Consider the following 15342-nt stretch of genomic DNA (forward strand, 5'->3'; position numbering starts at 1 on the left):
TAAAACCACGAAAGACAGGAAAAAACTGAAAGACAAAAAGGAACAAAGAACAAGGACAGCAAACAGAAAACAATAGCAAATATGGCAAATATTGATCTGACTATATCAATAATCACTTTGGATGTCAATGGTCTCAATGCACCAATTAAAAGACAGAGAACAATTCATAGGGGCATGTGCACTCCAATGTTTATAGCAGCACTTTCAACAATAGCCAAATTATGGAAAGAGCCTAAATGTCCATCAACGGATGAATGGATACAGAAGATGTGGTTTATACATACAATGGAATACTACTTGGCAATTAGAAAGAATGAAATCCTACTATTTGTAGCAACATGGATGGAACTGGAGGGTATCATGCTAAGTGAAGTCAGCCAGAGGAAGACAGATATATGTTTTCACTCATATGTGGAACTTGAGAAGCTTAACAGAAGACCATGGGGTAAGGAGGGGAAAAAACTGTTACAAACAGAGAGGGAGGGAGGCAAACCATAAGAGACTCTTAAATACAGAGAACAAACTGAGGGTTGATGGGGGGTGGGAGAGAGGGGAAAATGGGTGATGGGCACTGAGGAGGGCACTTGTTGGGATGCGCACTGGGTGTTGTATGTAAGTGATGAATCACAGGAATCTACCCCCAAAACCAAAAGCACACTGTATGCACTGTATGTTAGCCAAATTGACAACAAATTATATTAAAAACATAAATAAATAAAATAAAGTTTAAGACCCAGAAAAAAAACAAACAAAAACAGGCAATTTGAAAATGTTTTTTTCTTTTACATGGTAATGCAGACATTTACAGTAACTGATATGATCAATGTGTTTGATCATTTGTGTTCAATTCTGTCACATTGTTTATAAACTTATGAAATGATATATTCTTACACTAAAAAAATTTAAAAAATTAAAAAATAAAAGACAGAGAACATCAGACTGTATCAAAAAAGACCCAACAAATGTTATCTACAAGAAATCCACTTTAACTATAAAGATATATAAATTACAAGTGAATGCATGGAGAAAAATATACCATGCTAACACTAGTCAAAAGCAAGATAGAGTAGCCGTATTAATTTCAGTGCACACTTCAGGGCAAGCAAAGTTTTTAGAGATATATGGCCATTACGTAATGACGAAACAGTCAATTCCCCCAAAAGATATAACAATTGTTAATGGCCATACACCTAACAACAGAGTGTCAAAATATGTGAGGCAACAAATGCTAGAACTGCAAGGAGAAATAGATGAATCCACTATAGTTGGAGACTTCAACATCCATCTATCAGAAGTGGACCAGTAGGCAGAAAATCAATAAGGACAGAGTTGAATTCAACAACACTATCAATCAACTGGATAGAATTGACATCTATAGATTACTTCATCCAATAACAGCCGAATGCACATTCTTTTAAAGCCCACATGGAACATTCACTGAGATAGACCACATTCTGGGCCACAAAACACACCTTAACGAATTTAAAAGAATAGAAATTATATAAAGTCTGCTCTTGGACCATCATGGAATTAAACTAGAAATCAAGAACAAAAAGATAATTGGAGAATCCCCAAAAACATGAAGACTAAACAACACACTTCTAAATAACAATGGGTCAAAAAAGAAATCTTAAGAGAAATTAAAATTATTTTGAACTAAGCAAAAATGAAGACACAGCTTCTCAAAATTTGTGAGATGCAGCAAAAGCTGAGGGAAATTTATAATGTTGAATACATACATGAGAAAAGAAGAAAGATCTAAAATCAATAATCTAAGCTTCCACCTTAGGACCCTGGAAGAAAAAGCAAATTGCATCCAAATAAGCAGAAGAAAAGAAATAAACAATAGAGAAAAAAAATCAATAAAACTGAAAACAGGAGATCAGTAGAGAAAAATCAATGAAACCAAAAGCTGTTTTTTTGAAAAGATCAATAGAGTTGATAAGCCTTTAACCAGACTAACAAAGGTAAAAAGAGAAAAGATGCAAATTACTAACATTATAAATTAAAGAGTTGAGGGGTGCCTTGGTGGCTCAGTCAGTTAAACGTCCAACTTCAGCTGAGATCATGATCTCATGGTTCTTGGGTTTGAGCCCCACGTCTGGCTCTGTGCTGACAGCTTGGTGCCTGGAGCCTGCTTCAGATTCTGCGTCTCCCTCTCTCTCTGCCCCTCCCCTGCTCTCTCGCTCTCTCAAAAGTACATTTAAAAATTTAAAAAAAAAAGAAATGAAAAAGTTGACATTACCACAGATCATTCAGACATTAAAAGGATAATAAAGGAATACTGTGAACAACTCTATGCTTACAAATTTGGAAACCTAAATGAAATATCTTTCCTTGAAAGATACAATATGTCAATATCCATATTGGTGTTGTAGTATACTGTGGTATAAAAATAGTCTGAATAGGCCTATATACAGTAAATAAATTAAATCAATAATTAATAGAATAATTAACAGAAGGTACCAGGTTCGGATGGATTCACTGGTGAATTCTACCAAACATTTAAGGAAAAACTTGTATCAATTCTATACAGTCTCTTTCAGATTGTAGAAGCAGAGGGAATACTTCCTTAACTCATTCTGTGAGACCAGGATCACCCCAATACCAAAACCAGACAAAGACATTATAAGAAGAGAAGACTACAGGCCTATATCTCTCATGAATACAAATGTAAAAATCCTCAACAAAATATTAGCAAATTGACCTTAACAATGTGTAAAAAGAATTATAGAACACAACGAAGTGGGATTTATCTCAGGTATGAAAGAAAGGCTGGTTCAACATTTGAAAAGCAGTCAATGTAATCCACCACATCAACAGACTGAAGAAGAAAAATTATATGAGTATATCAATAGATGTAGAAAAAGCATCTGACAAAATCCAACATCCTCTCATGATAAAAACTCTCAGTAAACTAGGAATAGAGGCAAACTTCCTCAACCTGATTTAAAAAATATCTACAAGGAACCTACAGTAATGTCATACTTAATGGTGAGAAACTAGAAGGTTTCCCACTAGAATCAGAAGCAAGGGAGGGTGTCCCTCTCCACTACCCTTTTTCAACATTGTACAGGAAATCCTAACTAGTACAATAAGACAAGAAAAGGAAATAAAGGTTGAGAAGGAAGAAATAAAACTGTCTTTGTTCACTGATGAGATAATTCTCTATGTAGAAAATCTAAAAGAATAATATTTAGCTGTGAACTTAAAACTCCTCTAAAGCAACTGTTGTTTTCTTAAAAAAAAAAACACAGTAGTTTTTTTAAAAAAATAGAGAGCAAAAATTAGAATGACAATGAGAAATTGACTTATCCACCATCATAATAGGAAATTTTAATACATCTTCTGTAATTTACAGACCAAGTAGATTAAAAACAAACAAACAAAATAAAAGTCAGTAATGATATTGATGACTTGATCAACACAAATAATGTTTGACTTACACAGAACTCTGCACTAATCAATTTAGGAAAACATTCTTTTCAAGAATCCATGATATGTTTTACAAAAATTGGCCACATACTGGTACATAAAGCAAGTCTAAATTAAGTTCAAAGAATTAGACATACAGATCACATACAGATTCATAGAGATCACATTCTCTAACAAACAATTAGTAACAATAAAAATATATAGATATGGAAATTAAAACATAAAATCTAAATAACTCATGTCATGGGTCAAAGGAAAACTGATGGTCTGAGGCTCCAAACTTCCATAAGGTGAAATGGCTAATTAAAAATATGATGATAGAATGCTTGAAGAACCTTTAAGAAAAGAGAGTCCAATGATGAATTTAAAGCTGCTTTTACTTATTCAGCATTCTCTGTGTTAACAGGACCTCTCTTAGCTAATGCTCATTATGTCAATCATGATTGGCCTTGCTTATTACAGGTCCATAACTGAACCAATCACTACAGGTAGAGGGATGGAATCTTCTGATTGGTCAGCCTGGGCTAGGTTCTACCTTTGTGAAGATGGAAATGAGCAGGGAGGAATGTTTTGACTCCTAGACCCTCTAAGGCCACATGGGGCCAGAAAAGAGGTCCCTTCTGGGAAGGCAGCTTGACAAACAAAATCATCCTTCGTGCCATAAATACGATTCTATAAATACTCCTGAGTAGAATAATACAATGACTCTATAAACAAAAACTAAAAACCAAAACCATGGCTAGTTACCACACTCAGGCCAAAGTTTAGGATTTCTGGGTGGTGCATTTTCCTCTTTCATGAAGTTCCAAAGCAGCCTCTGTGGATTTAGCACCCTATATCCAAAAGATAAGTTTAACCACCATCACCACCACCCGCAGCATACCCAAGACCCAATGGCAAAGGGACAGCAGAAATACTGCAATAAGTCTCCCATTTGGCAATGAGGAGAAGGAAAAACCATCCAAACTGTCTCCTAGTACACTCCATGTTCTGCAGGGCAGGAACAGAGACAGCCCCAGGCAGTCTTCTGGGTCAGCCAACCCAATTGCCTTGCCTCAGGATTTCCATGGCCACTTCTGAGTAGGGTGTAGGGGAAGACTCCCATTGAGGGACTACTTTAGTGGCCACTTCCTTTCAGCATAATTGTTGGGCCTGGGACTTCCCTAGAGTTTTAGCAATTACACACCACTGTTTGCCAAGCTTGGGAGTTTTTGGAAATATAAAATGCCTGCAATCATAGTGGGAAGCTGTTCTATTTGAGAACACAAACTCTGTTAACTAGTAACTAGCCCCAGAAGTCTATTCCTGGTTATGGTCCTTGAACTGGACTTGCCCTCGTGGTTTCTGACTCAAAGGTAAGCACTGCCCTTTGGCCTTGTATTCAAATTGAGGGCTCCCTTGTAGACCTGAAGTGGGGAACTGAGTTAATCTGACACTTACCTCCAGTCTGCATCCCAGTGCATGGTGGGAAAAGAGAATTTGTTAATTCCAATTATAGGTAGATCTAGGGATGGATCCAGCTACTGGCATAACTAGATCTTGAGGCTCAAATACACTCTCAAGGCACTGTCTCTTCTTCCTTCTCCACTTTACTTGCCTCTGCATGGCCTCATGCTAAATGAGGCTGTGTTTATATAATGGGAAAGATAGCCTCTGGAAGCCTCAGATTCATACCCTTTCAACTTAGCAAATAGCTAAGAGATCATCTCTCTCCCCATATCGATCTCAGGCAATTCTCTGGCCCATTTGAGTTACGTGGCCATCTCTGTAGTCATGTAGGTGGGGCACCTCGGCCAGCTTGAGCCAGGTGGCCACATCATTGTGATGTGAGTAAAAGATGTGGCTGGGCACTATGATTGGCAGTTCTATAGGGACTATGTGGAGTGGGATGAAATGTCTCAAAGGAAGGGATACTGGGTAGACAAAGACAAGAAAGGTCCACCATAGAGGGGCAAGAGAAAATGAGGGTCAAATAGTAAAAGAAAGCATGGGAAGTAACTCTGCAAGAGTTCCTGAACGTATTATAAGGGAACTCAAATCTGACTCAATTTCCTGATGATAAAAGCCAAGAGGGAAACATGGTCAGTGATGCAAACCAGATGCCAGCTGAGGTCTCCAGGCCCTGGGGAGGTCCAAAGCATGCCCCAAATTTCCTCCTTTTTCCCTGCAGGCTTACTTTCTCAGGGTTCTTGATCCCACAAGGGGGATCTGTCCCACACCATATGGCTTCCAGATGTGAGGCTTACCTTTTCTTTGACTTCCACAAAAGATTTGCCTTGCATAAAGTAGCTAGTGAAGATTTTTACAGGAAAACAAAGTTGGTTGGAGAGTGGCCTTCAAAAGTCCTTTGGCTCCTGTGATGGGCTGAACTGTGCTCCCTTCAAAACTTAAAAGTTGAGGTCCTAACCCCCAGGACCTCAGAATGTGACTGTATTTGGAAACAGGGTTTTTAAAGACAAAGTTAAAATAAAGTCATTCGAGTGGGCCCTAATCCAACATGTCTGGTGTCTTTATGAGAAGAGGAGATTAGGACACAGAAGGAAGAGCACGTGAAGACAGAGAGAAGACAGCCATCTACAAGCCAACAAGAGAGGCTTTAGAAGAAACCAACCCCACTGACACCTTGATTTTAGACCTCTAGCCTCCAGGACTGCAAGAAAATAAATCTCTGTTGTTGAAGCCACCCAGTCTATGGACTTAGTTGTGGTGGCCCCAGAAAACTAAAATAGCCCCTGTGCCACTAGTGGTCACCTTACTCGCCACCTCACAGACACCTCTTCCCATTCCTCTCCTTCTCAGAAATCAAATTCCCCTCTTTGTTTCAACCTGTGCCTTATCTTGTGTTGCTTGGCCTTTAAAACACCCAGTTCTTGGACTTCTACCCCATGCCTCATAGCTTATCAAAATATTTTCCCAAACAAGGACCACCTCCTAAGAAGAACTCCACTACCAGCAATTAGGATCGAAATAGGTCCCCTCGGGTTGCCTGGATGGCTCAGTGGGTTAAGCATCTGACTTCGAAATAGGTCCCCTCATTTTAGCACCGTGCTTGTGTTGAAGACAATCCCTGTGTTAGACAAGTGTCCCTATGATCCTCATGCAAAGAAACTGAGCCACGATCAGGGCATCCGCTACAACATGCCCACAATAAACCCAACCATCTCAAATACATGGCCGAGGGCCTAGCACCCAAGGGCAGTGGTAATGAAAGCAAGTGGTGTACTTTGAGGGAAAGTCAGTATTCAAAAAAAAGGAGTTCAGGAGCATAGCCTTTGTTAGTCTGGCTCGGTCAAATCTAAAGGAGGAGATATCCTGCATATTCTTCAGTTAATCCTCTATAAACATTATTTCTCAAGGGTTAAGATTAAGGTTGGCAGCAGGGGTTCTAAAAACCTCCCAAGGCCACAGCACACTGGCATTACTATTGTAGATTTTAGCAGCTCTATATAACTTTAAAATCAACCAAACTGTTGATAGGGCAAAATGATATTATCATGCCCATTTTACACTGGGGGAAATTGATACTCAGAGTGGTTGAGTAAGGTCAAGGTCAGAGTCAAAGTTTATACTCTGGTCTATTTGATGCTGAAGACTCAAAACCTCTAACGTTTAGTTCTTGATCTCATTCCTACTTAGTTTGAAAAGCATATATAGTGTGGGTAAGAGCAGAGATTGGCTTCAAATCCTGGCTTTATTTATTAGATTTTGTGTTAGTTACTTAACCATTCTGTGCTTTAGTTTCATCAAATGTAAAGTGAAGATTGTAATAATATTTGTCTCATAGGGTTGCTGTGATATTAACTGAGCTTAGAACGAGGTCTGTCATGTAGTAGGTAATTGATGCACTATTCTTCTTCTCTAGTTAGAGCTTCTTACCTCTGTTTTACCTTCAGCAATAGATATGTAATAAGCACCTCCTCTGATGCGAAAACTCAGCCTCTGCCTTCAAGCTGCCCTAGTGGAGGTGGGGGGACAGCCGAGTCCACACCTGGGGTACTGTAACCCCAATGTGGGTGGTGAGTACTACAACAGAGGCTGTGGCAACAGACTTCAGAGAACAGAACAGCCAACTGCCTAGGGGAGGAGATCACAGAGTAGACACATTTGCTCCGGCTCTAGGAGAATGAGTAATGATATCCCAGGAGGGACATCATCGTCAGGAGCTGGTGGTGGACGGTAGGGCCATTCTGAGCAGTTTATTGAAGTGAACTGGGGCTGGGGCTGGGGTATAATGGCAGAGATCAGAGATGCTTTTCAACTGGAGGGATGGCTCAGACTGGTGTCTGAAATAGTTCCGGCCAGCATAGGTGGGAAGGTGATCAGCAGGATAAGGGAGGCTTGCTAGGCATCTGTTGTCTAGAAAGATTCCATTCAGATCCCAACAAGCTTGGGCTTGAGTTCTCTGGAAACTCAGATAGGCTGAGCGTGCCAAGCTGTGGGGAGGAGCGGGAAGGTTCCACCCTGGGCGGCAAAGGCACAAGCTCCTGGGCTTGTCCCATCTGCCTCAGTTTACCCTGTGAGAGATGTAATGCCTCAAGAGATAGCCTGGAGGCTTATGAGTCCTGAGGCTGGCATAAGTGGCAGAAGGATCAAATCATCTGGCCCTGAGCTTTGGAGCCCAACTCAAGAGAGCTGAATTAAATTTGCAGCTCTTTAGTGAAAAAAATCCACCTAAGAAATGGCTGCCATGTTGCTGATAAGATCAGCGAGTTTCCTACGTGGCAGCTGGGATGTGTCCTCTCCAAGTTTCACCGGACCCTCCGGTAGAAGTTAACTAACACGAGACCAACAAGAGCCTCGATGTGCAGGTTTTCCTTTCCCTCGGCAGAAATGTTTTGTGACAACCGAGGAATACAGAAGAGCGAGAACGGTTGGGGGAGCTTTCAGACTTACAGTACACAGTAAAGTAGTAAAGTTTCCAATAAATCCTGCTGTTGGGAAATAATCTGGTAAAAAGTTGCTAAATCAAAGAAAGGAAGAGAAAGAAGGAGGGAAAGACAGAAACTTCATCCTCAGGAGCCATAAGTGGGCAGCCAGCACCAGTGCCCATCATCCTCAGCACATCCCCAGCCTGACGCCTGGCCTTGGAGCTTCCGGGTCCACTGGGTCTGACCTCTCTGATCCTGAAGGAATCTTTTCCACCTTTTGCTGGCTAGTCTCTTCCTGACACAGCTTTCCTTCTGCTGGATCTGCCCTGCCCCAATCTGGTGTCTTCTCTCCGGCCAAGTAAACTGAGCCGACCTCCAGGGTGCCCCTTTCACTTTGGCCAGCGTCCATACCACACCAGTTAACCTTCTTGTCATTCAGCTCGTCCCTCTGGACACTGGGCAGCAGTGGCAGCAGGCCTCAAGGTGGGCCTAGTGGCACCTGTGCTACTTGGTGGCTTACACCTGAGGAAGTCCCTCTTTAGGGCTGGCTCTGCAAATACAGCTGCTTATCATGAGCAGCTTGTGGCAGAGGGTCCTTTCTCTTGTGTCTTTTCTTTCTTTCCAAAGCACCAAGCACAGAGCCAAGCACACAGGACTTGTCTCACCAATACCGTTTGGAATAGAAGTGTTGGCCACAGAATCCTACCATCTTTTTTTTTTTTTTTTTTTTTTTTTGGTAGTCTCCGCTTCACTTGTAGGGGGAGCCCTCTGTTGGGAGTGGGGGGCATTTGGTGGTGGCCGTGCTCTGCTGTGAGGGTTGAGTCCCAGGACGTGTGGTGAGGAGCCAAGGAAGGAAAAGAAAGGTCCTTCCGCGTCCTTGTTCCCTTGTTCTATTCTCTTCTATGCTCCTTTTGAGAGGCTTCCCTCCTGTTACACAAACACCTCTGAGGTCTCCTGGCCGATGAATCTGTTCTCCCTCTAGACACAGGCAGTGAACTCCTAGTGTCCATGGCAGATCACTTTGGATCCCAGATGGAAAACATTTCCTGCCTAGTAACCTGAGCCAGGTGGACCGTCCACTTCCCACCTCAGGTCACAGATCACTGCTCCAACATTCTGTAAAACCCCATGGGTGCATGGGTAATAACATGCACCTACAAGTGGGCATGGCTGCTTGGGAGGCTCTGTCATTGCAAGGTTTTCCTGCTGTCATCTGAGGTTATTATTGCCTCCATTTTTAAAAGTGAGGAAAGTGGGGCACCTGGGTGGCTCAGTTGGTTAAGCATCTGACTCTTGATTTCAGCTCAGGTCATGATCTCAAGAATCATAGGATCGAGCCCCACATGGGGCTCTGCACTGACAATGCAAGCCTGCTTGGGAGTCTCTGTCTCTCTCTCTCTGCCCCTCCCCTGCTCATGCTCTCTCTCTCAAAATTAAAAAAAAAATTTTTTTTGAAAATATAAATAAATAAATAAATAAATAAATAAATAAATGTGAGGACAGCAACCTGGAGAGGCCAGGGGCTTGCCCAACGCCACACAAAACAGAGAAGCCTTTGTGCTTCTGGGTCAATGCTCTTTCCACATAGACTGCACCATGTGAGTGTCAGGAGGGGTGGAACTGTCTCATGCTCTCTGCACACACAGGCCTTCCCAGTGGCGTCTCTTTCTCTCCTTCCCTCCTGGACAGAGCAACTGTCCTGGACAGTCCTGCTCCTGGACAGAGCCTGCTATCCTGTTGGCATAAGGCTCACTGTGCTTGAGTTTGAGGTGAGGAGATTCAAGGTAGCCGTTATAAGTGTCATCCATCCTTGGTCTTGAAGAAGGCACCCAAAACCTGTGGTATTCTTGGCACAGGGAAAAGTGGAGTACAGGAGGCAGGTGTGGGGGGAGCTGTGGGGGAGCTCTATCCTTGCCTTGGGTAGTTTAATTAGCTCCTGTTATGAAGTGTGCTGGTAAAAGTGCGCATGGAGAAAAAAAACCTGTAAGTAAACAGTGGTTCCATTTGTACAGCTAAGAACTTGCAGAGGGGCAAGTTCTGGTTTTTCAACATAGTTTCAGGTCAAGTGCAATTGTAACTCTCATCACTGCCCCCAGGTAAATTCCATGGCTTCTTTAGCCCTGGAACAAAGTTCTGGCTTTCAGACTTCCAGAGGCCACCATAATTAATGTCTTCTGTCTGCATTTTTCCCCCTTGTATCTAAATTTGAGGGCTACTTCTGGTATGTCCTTCTCCTTGCTTAGATTCAACTCACATTCACTGGCACGGTGTTAGGGGTTTTCACCTACATGGTCTCATGAAATTCTTCCAGCTAGCCCATAAGATTGGTTTCTTCTCTCAATTTCAGTGATGAGGCACCTGAGTTTTCAAGTGGTTAGGTCATTTGTCCCAGGTCACCAGTCAGCAAGTGGTACCCAAAGTGCTAGCCATGTGCTGACATGTATGGACAGGATGTATGGACCCATCCAGGGTCAGAAGCTTTCCAAACCCACTCAAAGCACCAATTGTCTTGTTTATGTTTTTCTTACAACTACCCCACAGCCTCAACCACACCTTTAAAGTTACTCAATTATCCATACAGCTGGGTTTACCAGTCCGGGTCTCCTTTTTAAGGGCTGACCTTCCCCAATGTCCCTCCTGAACCTCTGGGACAAGGAGTTTCACTGCAGACTATAAAGGCCCTGTGAGGCTCTGTGAAGAGTCTATTCTCTCTGCCTCAAACATTCCTCCCTCTATACCAGCTATCCCTACTCTAGTAGATGGAAGTAGCTATAGATTTTATTTACTGAATAGGTTTTCTCATCCCCAATTTTCTGGTAGCAGTATTTGTTCTTCCTTTTTTTTTTTTTTTTCCTTTGGGGAACTTCCTGTCCCCTAGTCGTAATCCTCAACTGTCCATCTGGTTCTCCTCCATCCCCTGGCAACCAAGGAGAGATGTGTGACTGAAATTTGGCCCATCAGAGGACCCGATCCCTCTGACCACCGTGATTGGTTCAAGGATGAGTGTGTGACCTGGTCCAATGATTACAAGTTTTTCTTCTTTAAGCAATGATGCAATGAATCAATCCCAGTGTATTGGGACTGACATCTTCTTTCATTTGTCCAATTATTCCCATGGGATAAGTGCCCGGCTTGAAATTGCCACGTCATATATGTGTGCATTTTCAATGTTGGCATGTTTTGTGAGGTTGCCCTCCAGAAAAGCTGTCCCAAATTTATACCATCCCAGCAACATGTGAGAGTTGGTTCTGCACATCCCAGGAACACCTGGTGTTGTCAATCTTTAAATATTTGCTGGTCTGAAAAGTAAAGACAGCTGTTGAAATCTATTCCCAGTTTTGGTTCTCTTTTTGGGTCATGCTCCCACATGCCTGTCCTAAAGTTACCTACCCCTGGCCTTGCTTCTAAACCTCTTGCCTGGTGCTTCATCCAACTTCATTGGTCTTCTTGTATCCTGTCCTCACTGTACTAGACTGGAAAAAGGGTTTTTACCTTATACATCTCCCTTTTTCCCCTAGCTTCTTGCAGCTGCTAAGAACAGTTTGGAACCCAATAATTATGTTTTGAATGAATGAGTGAATGAGTGAGTGAATGAAAACCCTTCCTGTTCAGTTCTGAGTGGTGCCATGTAGTTGGGTGAGTGTTAACCTGAATAAAGAAATGCCCAAGAACATCAGATTTCAGGAATCCACCCACAACCGCACACACTGAGTTCCATCCCTGAACTGTAATGACTTATTTTCCTGTGAGCGCTTATGTCCAGTCAGATCCCTTCATCTCTAAGCAACATATTTGTTCAAGGAGATGTCATACTCTCCCTGGAGCATTTCTGCCATCCCAATCAATCCACCAACACTGCAGGATCAAGTTCAATTTTCCATTCCTGTGACCCTGAGTTGGGACTGCACGTGGAATCTGGAAAAATAATTAACATTTGTTGAGTGCTCACTATTTGCCAGACTTTGTGCTAGGCATTTTAAATACTTCATTAGTTGCATTCTTCATGGTCCCTTTGATGTCACAGGCTCTTCTACAGGGAATTTCCACCCTGGCTATTCCCAAAGGAGACGTAGGGTTCAGGAACTAGTTGGCTGCTGTGCCTTATACCTCGACTTTTATTTATCAATCAAATATTGCCTTTAAAATTTAAGTCTTCCACATTTCTTATGGGGTCTATCCTTGGCTGTTTCATCTTTCTGTGTGGAATAAATGGGATTCTTTTTCTGTGATGCTGGGAAGTTGGCTGTTGTTTGTTTACAAGAACATGAGTTTTGTGTATTGATTTTGTATTTGGCCATTTTTCCAAACTTTCTCACATTTTTTATTTTTTAAATTTTTAACTTTCATTTTTAAAATTTTGGTTAGCTTTAAATTTTCTACGTAGACAATATCTTTAAGTAGTAAGTCTTGTAACAGACAAGATGATGATATTTTAACAATTTTTAGAGAGAAAATTCACATACCATACAACTTACCCATTTAAAGGCTACAATTCAATTTTTCTTAGCATATTCACAGAATTATGCAACCATCATCATGATTAATTTTAAAACAATAAAAGGAAATTTTAAAATTCTTTTTTTTTCTTCCTGATTGAATTGATTAGGATCACCAGTAGACTGATTAATAGTAATGGTGATGATGGACAACTTTGTCTTGTTCCTGATGTTTCTGGAATGTCTGATTTTTCACCACTGAATAAGATGTTTACTAACAGTTTTTTGATAGTTAGACTTGATCAAGGTAAGAAAGTTTCCTTCCACTTTTAGCTTCAAGAATTGTATCTTCTTATTTAGAAATAGACACACATTTTATCCAATCCATTTATCAAGGCATTTATTGTGATGGGAATAATCTTTTCTTCCTTTAAATCTATTACTGTAGTACATTAACAGATTCTCTGCTTAAAACCATCTCTGCAGGGACACCTAAGTTGGTTGAGCATTCCAACTCTTGATTTCGGCTCAGTTCATGATCCCGGGGTTGTGAGATCGAGCCCTGCTTCAGGTTCCATGTTGAGAGGGGAACCTGCCTGAGATTCTCTCTCTCTCTCTCTCTCTCTCTCTCTCCTCTGCCCCTCTCCCCAGCTTACACAGGCTCATTCTCTCTCTCTCTAAAAGGAAAAAAGAAAAACAAAACAAAACAAAAAACCATCTCTGTCGTCTCTATGCATAATCCTTTAAAAACACCATTGGATTCAATTTGCTGATAGTCTATTTAGAATGTTGGGCCTTTAACTTTTTAGTGTAATTATCTCATAGTTTTCCTTCCTTCTTTTTTGGTTTCTTTCTTTTTTTTTACTGTGTTGTGATGAACCAGGGTCATGTTTTTCTCAAGTTGTTTCCAAGTACTGAGGAAAGTACAAGTTTCCAAGTACTGAGGAAAGCCCCGCGATTTGTGCTCAGTGTGCGACTCCTCTAATAGGCCGTCACTGTTCTGGAACTTCTCACTGGGCTGGCAAAGATTTGAGCAGATCTGCATCCTGGTCTGACAGCTTCCTCTGCCCAACCTGGATGCCACCCTTTGTTTCTCTTTCACCAGTGTTTTCACCCAAAAACCTGTGCGCTCCTAATTCTAGTTGGCTTCCCAGAGCCCCCATTTGACACAGGTGTTATCTTTCCAGCTCGGCCTCTAGAGCTGGGGTGCCTGGGTGGCTCAGTCGGTCAACTGTCCAACTTTGGCTCAGGTCATGATCTTGTGGTTGGGGGTTCGAGCCCCGCGTTGGGCTCTGTGCTGACAGCTGAGAGCCTGGAGCCTGCTTCAGATTCTGTGTCTCCCTCTCTCTCTGCCCCTCCCCTGCTTGCGCTCTGTCTCTCTCTGTCCCTCTCTCAAAAATAAGTAACAGACATTAAAAAAAATTAAACTTGTAGACTTAGGTTTCCTACACTCTGGAAGGATTTATGTACCATGTCCACAATCAGATCCTTGAAAGTCAGATGTAATTCACCAACAAAAACCATCTGAGCCTGGTTTTGGTTTTTTGTTAAAGGGAAAGAACTTTGACAACAGTTTGAATTTCTTCCGTGTTTATTGGCCCATTCAGGTTTTCTGTCTCCTCTTAGACAAATTTTGGTAATTTGCATCTTCCTAGAAAATTCTGCATTTTAACCTAGATTAAAAAAATTTTTCTATTAACATTAATTTCTTTTTAGTAATTTTTTGAATGCTTTAAAATCTCAATAGGTGTGTTTCCTGCTTCATTTTTTTTTCATGTTTATTTATTTATTTTGAGAAAGAGAGAGAAAGAGAGACTGTGAGCCTGTGTGAGCGGGGGAGGGGCAGAGAGAGAGAGGGAGAGAGAGAATTCCAAGCGGGCTTCACACTCAGCACTGAGCCTGACATGGGGCTCGATCTCACAACTGTGAGATCATGACCTGAGCCGAAATCAAAGAGTCAGACACTCAATCGACTGAGCCACCCAGGCACCCTTCCTTTTTCATTTCAAATGTTAATTATTCTTTAAATTTTTATTCATATATCTTATTTATAACATGTAATTAGGTTTATCTATAGTAATGGTCCTTTCAAAGATCAAGATGGTGTTTTATTAATCAAGGTTATTTTTGTATGTGAGTATTCCACCTAATTAAATTCTGCTAACTTTTATACTCCATCCATTTAATATCTTTGGATTTATTTTGTTGATCTTTCATTCTAGCTTCTTGATTTTAATGTTTCCTCCATTTATTCTGAATTCTTCTTGTTTCTAATAAATTTCCCCTGACTCCACTTGGATCAGGTCCCAGTAGTCCCTGAAAACAAAGTCCCAGGACGCCTGGGCGGCTCAGTCGGTTAAGTGTCTGACTTCCGCTCAGGTCATGATCTCGCGGCTCCTGAGTTCAAGCCCCGTGTCGGGCTATGTGCTAACAGCTCAGAGCCTGGAGCCTGCTTCAGATTCTGTGTCTCCCCGTCTCTCTCTACCCCTTCTCTGCTCATGCTCTGTCTCTGGCTCAGAAATAAACAAACATTTTTAAAAAATTTTTTTAATTAAAAAATTAAAAAAATTAAAAAAATAAAACAAAGTCTCATTTTGGCTTAT

At 41.4% G+C, this 15342-nt stretch overlaps 1 long non-coding RNA gene across 2 annotated transcripts in view; it reads right to left on the minus strand.

Moving 5' to 3' along the window:
- LOC113597078 (uncharacterized) overlaps positions 1–15342 on the minus strand; it is a 54929-nt gene that overhangs the window by 12054 nt on the left and 27533 nt on the right. The window contains exon 6 of one of the 2 annotated variants that reach the window (XR_008289445.1): positions 14152–14412. The exons of the other annotated variant lie outside the window; for it this stretch is intronic. This is a non-coding gene — a long non-coding RNA (uncharacterized LOC113597078). Of the gene's footprint in view, positions 1–14151; positions 14413–15342 lie in introns of those variants that run through there. 2 annotated transcript variants of the gene reach the window in all.

Source organism: Acinonyx jubatus, chromosome A3, assembly GCF_027475565.1.
Source record: "Acinonyx jubatus isolate Ajub_Pintada_27869175 chromosome A3, VMU_Ajub_asm_v1.0, whole genome shotgun sequence".
NCBI classification, from domain to species: domain Eukaryota; kingdom Metazoa; phylum Chordata; class Mammalia; order Carnivora; family Felidae; genus Acinonyx; species Acinonyx jubatus.